Here is a 10,410-nt window from a genome sequence, read left to right as displayed (position 1 = left end):
ATTTTAAGACTTTGAGTAAAAAATATCAAGTCTTTTCAAGTAAACAGCTTCAAGTCGAGTCAAGTCCCAAGTCAATGGCATGAAAGTCAAAGTCAAGTCCGAGTCTTTGAGCATTTTTTCCAAGTCAAGTCTCAAGTCGTGATTTTAACGACTCGAGTTTGACTCGAGTCCAAGTCATGTGACTCGAGTCCAAGTCATGTGACTCGAGTCCAAGTCATGTGACTCGAGTCCAAGTCATGTGACTCGAGTCCCCACCTCTACTGAGATCGACTCAAAACCCTCAGCGATTGACGTGTTGGAACCCTCCTCTATAGCACGAACAGCTCAGAAACAATATGAAATGGGGAAAAAAAGTTATTTAATAAATGTTTAAGTCGTGTTTTAGATTGTTCTTGAAAAACGAATCAATTCACGGCTAATTAATGGGTGAACTCGCGGCTGCAGTGAACCCACTGATTTTTTGCAGCACACAGCCGCTCCTCTCTCTTGCAGGTACAGCGTACCCCCTCTAAATCTTTTCACTTTCATTGTAATTTTTTTTTTGTAATTTAGTAATTTATTTCAGACAATCCTTTCACCGGCTGTGTAGAACAAACACAAAGTACATAATAAATTTCTTGAAGACATCACATCGGTCATTATGAGTCTGAAAAGGAGTATGAAGAAGTATAACTTATATAATCATACCCCTTTTCCAGCTGTAATTTATCACATTGTTTTCAGTTTCTTGTAGCTGAGTTTCATAGTTTGCAGATGTAGCATAACAGTGACACCAAGCACCACCTGAAAGTGTTTTGCATCATCTGAAAGACAACGTTTCCCATCAGCAATGTTTTGTCTACAATGAGTAAAATAGGTATTTAGCAAATCAATTAAATTAAATACACAAAATGTCTGCAACAACCTAAGAAATCCGCATACACAAAATTATTTAAACAAGTTAGTCACAAATGAAGTTATTCGTAAATAATGGAGTAACAGAGAAAATGTATGAAGCTTATAATTTCCAAAATGTTTTAAATTCTTGGTGGAAAAGCTTTACTAAGTAATGAAAACTTAGATGTGATTCTCAGGTGTAATTTCAGGTGTAGTTCTGTGTGTTCCTCCAACGATCTTCAGATTTTGAAATGGATACAAGTCAGGCAGTAGACTGGGCCATTTTAGCAGCTTGTCTTTCTTTATCTGAAATTACAGCACATAAATTTACAGCCCTTCACTTTTTACACATTTTGTTGTGTTACAGCCTATAAATCTGAAAAGTGTGGTTTGCACGTGATGTGCACTTGCATCCAGCCTTTTTGTTCTGATACATTAAATAATATAAATCACCATCATGTATAACCTAGAACAGAGGAAAATGTGGGCCACAGTTAATCTGAGCATAAACACGTGTGGTAATTAAAACATAGATTTTTATGCTGCAAAGCATAGCTGTGTGATAAAATGGCTGAAGTTCATACCTATGGACCTTATCAAGAATCTGTGGCCATAACCAAAAGACAGGAAAAAATAATAATCATCTGCAAACGTGATTTCTACTCCGAGTTAAGAAAAGTGCTCAAAACTTCAATTTTCAGTTTAAATTGTATGTTTTAATTGAAGTTTTTCTTTATTTAGTTTCTCCTTCAGAGCCATGCTTCACTTTTTCACATTTTTGTTTAGCGAGGGCTCAAATATCGACTGGGAACAACTAAGAACTTTGGGCACCCTCTGTGCTGAATTACACTCTCGTAAGGTTGTTTTAATCCTTTCCACTGTTTTTGCTTACAGCTAATTGGTGGGTGGATGCTTCCTGTCAATCAGACAGGTGCAACAGCCTGTTAAACACTGTAGACACTTTGCCAACTGCAGACTCATTTGCATATTTAGTTAGAGGCATATTTTTTTTTAGCAATGCAAATTACCAGCTATTGTGATCATTTGCTTTAACCATACATTTAAATTGTTTTAACCCAAATGAGATTTTAATGCATAAATGTTAATAAGGTAACAAAATATTATCTGTGGACAATGAGAAATATAAAAACACAAAACAGTGGTTTTCCTTCAGCACAGCACATCCAGCTCAGCTGTGATTGGTGCAAGAAGATTTGTTGGAACTTTTTTCAATGTAAACTGTCAAACTGTACATTGTAGCATGTTATTTCATTTTATCTTATAGATTTGTTTGCATTCTGCCTTCTCATTTTTATGTGTATAGTCCTTGAGTGTAGTGATTCCTGCTTATCCTGCCAGTCTTTGTGTTTAAGTTTGGTTTCCATGCTTTTCTCTGCCAAGCCTCCTGACTGCAGTCAGTGTTTATTCAACACACCTGGTCCCTGCTCCACCTGCACTCTCCTCTTCTTAAGCTCCATTCTTCCTTTGCCTCCTTGCCAGATTATCCACAACATTTTTGCAAATAGTTTTCCATCATTTCTCTCTTGCTTCTTGTGTTTGACCCCCTCATGTTTTTGGATTTACCACGTTTTTGATTCTCATTGTTCATATTATGATCTTTGTACTATTGACCCATGCCTGGATTTCGGATTACCAATTCCAGCCATTTCCTCGTTGATGAGCACTTACCTCTCTGTCTCCCTGTGTATGATTACTGACCAGGTGTTTGGATTGGCGTTTGTGGAGAGGATTACTGTGTCTATGGAGAGCTCTCCTTGGTTCAACACACCTGGGTCAAATGATTGCTCGTTGGCAGACCTCTGTAGGAGGTTGAAACTGACACAAGAGTTAGAACTGGGCTCTTTAGGAGATCCAGCACCGTTTGCAACCTTTAATTCTGAACCAGTGTCTTGAAACAAACTTTATTTCAACAAAACAATTTGTGTCGTGGCTGAATTTTCAGGTGCCCTCTGTGGTGCATTACACAGGTTTATTTCTGTGTATTTTTAATTTTAATTTCCTACAATTGACATTTTTGAGAAACCATTTATTTAATAGCTATGCACCATGTTATATTATTGCACATTGCTAGATTAGCATTGTGCAAAACAAAGACCAAATTTCAGACTTGCAACCTCTGAAAGTTGGCTTGTCACCCTCCCTCCTCCTCCTCCTCCTCCTCCTCCCCTCTAATTTTCATCCTCTCCCAGCGCTGCAGTCTCTCCTGCTCGCTTTAGCATTCTGTCACGCGCTTCCTGGATCATGTAGCTCGTGTTAATTAAACCCTCTTTCAGATCATTTTCTTGCTCAAGTGGCCTCGGTGCTGCACCCATTAGGCAAAAAGCTCTGTTATCTGAATTTCCAAATGTAGCTCAACATTTATTAAAGTGAAATTCACCCAGTAATTGCCCGCCTCAGTATGCCCCATGTCTCCCTCTTACCTCCAGGGCCACCTGCTCAGAGACACCTCCAACTATTTACCGGCATGACGCAGAGGTAATTAGACCCCTGTGACCCTGTCCACTGAGAGCTCGGTAATTGCGTTAATAAAAAAATTAACAGCAGCAGCATGAGGATCATTATGTAAAAATACCCAGTAATGAAGCATTAGCCTTGATTTTATTTGGATTAAAAACAGCTATTGGTATTTAAAGGTGACAGTGTCTGCTTGAGTAGAAAAAGTTGCTGCTTTTTAAAAATTTTAATCAATTCCTCTGTAAGAAAAAGCAAATGGCCTGAGAATGAATGTCAATTTATGTTCATGCAATTCTTTAAATATCTGCGTATCTGTGTTCTTTTTTAAATAGCACTGTACAGGCTTTAACTGGTGCAATTTATTAACCTGCACATTTCATTTTTCAGTATCAATAAGATGTACTGTTAGGTACATGGCATGTGGCTCCACAATTATGTAAAAATATATTTACCTCTTTACACATTTGTTGTTGTTTTTTTTTAATCAAACTTAAATGTTTCAGATGATTAAATTAATTTTAGTGTACACAATGTATAATCAAAAGCTGTTTCCAAATGTTTTCATTTAAAATGGGGAGCATTTCTACTCAAACACACTGTGAAAATGTATTTGTCTCCCTTCTAAAATCCTAAATTGTGATGAGCAAAATATTTTGGATCAGATCTGATTACTCTTGGACCTGGAGAATCAGGAAATCATATATAATCTAGTTACTGAAGCAGGCTAAAAGGCTTTTAAAATAGCCAAACTCAGTCACGCTATCTGAAGAAATTACATGACAGATTAAATAAAGTCTTTGACATCGATTAACCTGTAAGGGTTTACAAAATCATATGATTGCAGGATGCCAGCTCACCACAGTTAGAGCTAATATCCACGAATCCAGAAAAGATGAAGCAGTGTTGAATCTTCCCAAGTGTGATCAACGACTCATCTAGAATATCTACAGATCTGGAGACTTCACTTGGTTCAATTAAGGTCAGGGTTCCTGGTTCAATAAAACCACTGCAAAGAAAAAGGGCAAAACTGTCTAACATTTGCCTAAAAGCTCTAGATAAAATATATTAAAAACAAACCCTGGACCAACAAGATAAAAACAGAATATTGCATTTGTAATACAGTCGTTAAACTGTCTATTCCTACGAGATACTGTTTCGCAGATACACCTGTCTGATCAGCTACATTTAGCTTTGTGTCTTCAAAGAAGTGCAGGGAAGACTTTTAAATTGTAGAAGAAAAGTTTTGTCAGTGCCACATTAAGCCTGTTACACGTTTCCAGCATAATTGCATATATAGTGACATCATATGGACAAATGGTGCAACTGCAGTCAGCTGCATCTTCTGCAAATCTGTTGATAATAAGCATAGGATTGAGCTGGTTCCTCTGTGAGTTAGGGTGAACAAACTGACAGTGAAAGAAATCTCTACTTACAATTTGTACCTTCTTTGACATCAGCTTTGACCAGACTAAGCTCCTGGTTAAATCCTGTTGTCTCCATGACCATCTAATCTCTCTGCAGGGTTCATGATCGATTTAGAAATGAGAACACATACATTTTCAAGGTTAAAGAGGGTATTCTGGTATATAGTAACTTTAGAGCTGCATGGCTTTTCTCCGGCGTCCTGGTGTGCTGGAAATAATTGGACAAATCAAGTCAAGAATCACAATCTTAGATGTTTTTTTGTTTTTTTTGACCACGATGCCCGTAAAATACTAAAGTGAAAGTCTTTAGAAAGAAAAGAAAAGCATCAGATTTAGGTTACAATTTTAGTTTCTGTGCATAAGAAAAATCAAAATTTCAACTTTTCAAGACTTATCTTGCTTGGAAGACAGCAATATCTTTGGTCGATGTGATCATTTATATATCAGAGGAAGATCTTCTGAGCTAATTTTTAAAATTAAAGCAAAAGCAGCAACAATTAGTTTCTCATTTGGACCATAAGTAAGTAAAGTTTATTTATGAAGCCCTTTTCACCGACACAAAGTCACAAAACGCTGTAAAACAAACATCTAAAACACATATAAGAAGCAGAATAAAGTCAGGCTTTTATTCTGGGAAAACAAGGCTTTTATGTCCTGTTTTCCCAGACATAAAAGCCTGGGAAAACAAGTTTCTATCTCGTTTTTAAGAACCTCCACAGAGGCAGCAAAACAAAGCTGCAGGAGTAAACTGCTGCAGAGTCTTAGAGTTGCAGTTGTTACGTTGCAGACGTCCTTCTTTATGTGCATCTTTGTCCTCTGTTCAGTTTCTTTGATCAAAGAGTTGAACGGGGGCCTTGGCCGCGGCCTCACTCATTATGATCTGGCCCTGTTTTTATTTACAGCATCGTGGTGGGATGACCTCACAGTATTCATAGCTTCACACCTCACCCCCCTATTCACTGTCAGCAAATAAACACTGCACGTGTTGGGCCCCTAAAAAAAAAAAGTCTTTCCCTGCTGAAAAGATACAGAGGTTTTGTTGGTTTCCTGCAACAAAGTGGGATGCCGCACGAGGAAGCAGAATCCAAACGCTAATTAGGAAATGAGGAACGTGGCCTTGCCTTTCCTGAATGCTCTTTCGGGCATCGTTTTATTTCTGATCAGTCGACCATGCACAATCATCCACCTGCTACCTCCAAATGATGGATGCTTTTTTTGTTCTTCCTTTTTGGGGGTTTTTCCTAAAAGAATTTTAATGGGTTTCCAAACATTTGCACTTTGTACCAACTACCAAAGAAAGTATTGCTAAACTGCAGGAGGCTAGGTTACTCTATTTAACAACCAAGAGGAGGCACATATATATATATATATATATATATTAGCAAAATCTTCAGTTTGTTTTAACTTGAATACAAAAGCCTATTACTGAACAAATTAAAGCACTTTGCTAATTTGGAAATGCACTTTTTTTCATACTCTAGGTCTCAAATGCTAATAATCTTTCTGTTTAACATTTCTAAACCTACAAGTCTTTTACCACGATTTGAAATCTTATCTTGTAATATAAAGATTTATTTGGTGAAGGTTGTGCAATATCTTGCAAAATGTTGCACTTGAGATTTAAATTTTAAGTTTTACAAGTTTGGTCGTTTTAGGAATGTTTCATATTGTGAAATATCTAAGTTAAGCTAACAATAGCCTACCCACTCTAGCTACCAAAGAGGCTTTTTCTTTGAAGGTCAGACCAACAGAAGCGATTGAGTCAAAGGCCTTCCAAAAGACTGTTTCTAAAAGAGGTCTGACAAATAATAGAAAAGCAAATGTTGAGAAATGAGAGCTTGGAAGATTAGAACATTTTATACAGAATGTTAGCATAGTGTTAAAGACAACTCTCAGGGGATAATGTGAGAACAAAGAGCAGCGGAGAGGGTTACTGACTGAGGTCAACCTGTGTCAACCTGAGTTACGTTCAGATGAGTGCACTGAGGCTGACCTGTGGACCAAGTGTAAAGCCAGGATCGGCCTGCTTTAAGAGCTCACTTTCATTTGAAATCCTTGATGTCATGATATCTCCAGTGGGCCATGAGCCTTCAGTTGACAGCCTCTCGGCTTGACGACATTATCATTTTCCCTGTGTCAATGATTTCCCAGTTTGCCTGCATGTGTGAAGTCACACATTGGCGATCTGCTGACAAATTATTCTGTTCGTAAAGTCTGGACAATGAGACAAATTCCAGCTTCAACAAAGTCTGTTTGAGTGCTAATGCTGTCTGTTGAGCCATAGGGGGTCCAAAATGGTTTTATTTCCAATCAAATCTAATTAAAATCTAAAAGATGTTTAAAAATGTTCTCTAGAGAACAGAAACAATCTGGGGACAAATGTTTCTGAAAAACTGTTTAATCAGGCATTTACTTTGGATGGCATTAAATTGGCCTCCAGACTTAAAGTAAAGAGTCTTGTCATATTTTACCATGTCTTGATATTGAATACTAAACTTGATTTTAGGGCTTTCTTCTTTTGTCTCTGGATTATTGCTAAAGTTAGCCTGCACCAAAGTGGAAAAACTAGTCCATACATTTATAAATGTGTTATTTTAATGCTGGAGTATTGTAATTCTTTGCTTACAGAAAAACCAACAAATTCAGTGAAATATTTTCAATTTACCAAAAATACTACGGTAAGCATTCTGCTGAAAAAGAGACTTTGGCTTCTACTCACACTGAATCCAGTGTATTTTTAAATTCTCCTTTTTAAATACAATTATCAGAGATCTGAATATTCCATATGAGTTAAATAATTCAGAAATATGGTATGTGAATACATTGAATTGAACTAAATTAAATAAAAACCGAGTCAGGTTTAAAAAGCAATGCAAAGAAGGTACTGTTTGAAGAAAAAAGGACTGGTAATGTTCAATTATTTTGTTAGATAGCCACCTTGTGGTTAGGTAGAGTACTGCATACTTTATGTGCATTGCATCACTTCTTCACATATCTCCGTTAACAACTCTACATTGTATTTTTATTTTTTCAGACATAAGGATCTTTACATCCTACATTTCCTAATGTTTTACATTTTCTGAAATTAGTAATGTCACCAAAATATGAATAGGGCCATTTTTAGAATATTATTTAGTATTATTTCATGTAAATTAAATAATGAAACTGCTGCTAAGATTGATTGAACAAGCATAGTAACATTCATTATTGCCATTTATGTTAAGGACAATAAATCAGATCTGTTTAGCAAAGAAGTGGGAGTTTGGGTAGATCAGGACATCAGGTAAACATGACAGATTAAGTAAAAAGGCATTTTGTCTTTGCCTCAAAAACTATATGGCAAAGTCAATGATGCAAATACACAATAATATCTGCAGGAATCACAGCAAATTATTTTAAGGTGATGAATAACTTAACCTGTACCAAATTACATTTCTTAATATACATAAATGTACCCTAGAACAAAAAAAAAAATTCAGTTTTAAAATTCTTAACTTGGCGCCTTAAGATACAACTAGTCGATTATGTGAGTAGAGTAAAACTTGCCGTGCCAATCCAAAGAGAGATTCTGAAAAAACTGGCCCCTAATTTTCTCCTCTTCAGATCTAGATTAGGTCTCAGCTCTGCAGAAAGACCTCACCACGCCTCCTGAAATCTTCTCTGATAGCGACGGTCTTCCTTTCTTTTCCAACACTGAACTTCATGGCCTCCACAACTTTGAAGAGACGTTGCCCTTTCTTCCTGCCACCCAGCACACACGATGAGATTCCTCAGCGCACGCAGTCACACAGGCTTTTAGACACTCATTAGCCCCTGCTAATACAATAAGTGTCACCTTCCATTTCATGGTGCTGTGTTTGATATCAAGATTGGAAACTAACCAAGTCTGCTCAAGATGGGCATCATGCCCCCCTCATGCACTGTATTGTCTTTCAGGCACAATGTTGAATTGTATTCTCCTTGACTAAATCTTTTTTTTAATTTCAACATATTCTCTCATACATGCAAATGCACAAACAGATTTCTTACAAAAAACGGATCACCTCTGGTGTACACGTCCTTAGAAAAGGCAGGAGTGGCGTGCATTTTGTTAATTTTGACCATAATTTCAGGCAGAGTCGTTTTAAACTCTACCCTAACCCCCAACCTGCTGTCTTGCAACTGATGATCACATGCGGCATTGTTGGAAACTCCTAATTAAGACCCTTAATTCTCCATGGCGTCGCCTGACTGTGGCTGTGAGCTCACGTGAAGGCCTGCTTGAAACAGCATGAGGGAAGACACTTACATCAACAATGCAGTGTTGTTGTTTTTTTCTCTCTGTAGTTTAATAGAAAAAAAAATAACAAATCATACTAAGCTAATATTTAGAGATGCACCAATCAGAAGCATTTGTGAAAATTTCTGATGTCCACTATTGTAAAGTTCTAACATGCCAATGTACAATTTGAACAAATTCCTCTGTAGAATGATATTGTAGTTTCTGCATAAATGGAAAACTTAACTGTCCATAACAGGGATTGTCAGAGTGTTAGAGAGATTTCGTCCAGTGGAAAAAAAACTCCCAGGGCTTAGCAGACAACACTGTGAATACCAACTTTAAATAATCACGGTTATGCTTCCTCCTTTTTTATTTTGCTTGGCCTGAACTTTTCTGCTTTTTTTTATTTTTATTATTATTCTCATGTCACCCCCCCCCAACACCACCAATATCTCTGCAGTGACCTGACCGGTTAGAGCTGAGGTAAGGTGGGTTCACTGATGAGAAATAAAAGATCACGATCAGTCAATTGTAAAATTGGTCATGTACTGCCACAAAAAAAAATCTACTAATATTATACTACGATTGTAAAAAATGACTATGTTTTCTTGCTTACTGTATAAACTTCCTTAAAAAAAGTAGAGATATTCTACATTAATACTAATAGTAAGTAATACTTACGTTGCTACATGTTAAAACAGCTAAAGCCTTGCTAACCAGTGTACAGATGATTACAATAGTATGCTCTGTCTTTGGCCCATAGATTTGGCAAAGAGCTTACTGTCTGCTGTGAGCAGCATATGCTCCGAAGACCTGCAACAGATGAGTCCGAAATAAGCGTGACATTTGTTAAACAGGCGAAACCCCACAACACCGACATTTGACAACATGATGGGGGTAGGTAATCATTAAGGTCTTCACTTAAACAAGCAGCAGTTGTTCAGGTCTGGTTCAAGCCAAAGCCACGCTGCTGATCAAATGGGGGAGATTTGTACCATCAGCCGGGAAGTTGTGACAGATTTTGATCAGACAAACGCAGCTGAGAAAGTAAAACTCAGCTTTTGACAGGATTAAAGGTACGTGATAACGATTTAAACTGTTTCAGTACCAAGTCTATGCCTAAGTCTATGAATTCCTTCCTCGTGCACTTGTACTCCTCTTTACGTGCAAACAAACCTTCGACCTCGCTCCTTCCTGTCCAACAAAGGTAGCAATAATGGCGAGTGAGGCATGGCGAAGAACATGCCAAGGAACCCCCTCCACTCCATCCGCCTCCCTGTGCCTCTACCCACTATCCAGAACCATTTGGACCACAGGGAATGGGTTAATCACATTAGAGGCCCAGAAGAGAGATGGGAAGTAGACAGTACCGTG

The sequence above is a fragment of the Poecilia reticulata genome, linkage group LG14 (assembly GCF_000633615.1).
Source record: "Poecilia reticulata strain Guanapo linkage group LG14, Guppy_female_1.0+MT, whole genome shotgun sequence".
Classification (NCBI taxonomy): Eukaryota; Metazoa; Chordata; class Actinopteri; order Cyprinodontiformes; family Poeciliidae; genus Poecilia; species Poecilia reticulata.
This window is presented reverse-complemented; position numbering follows the sequence as displayed.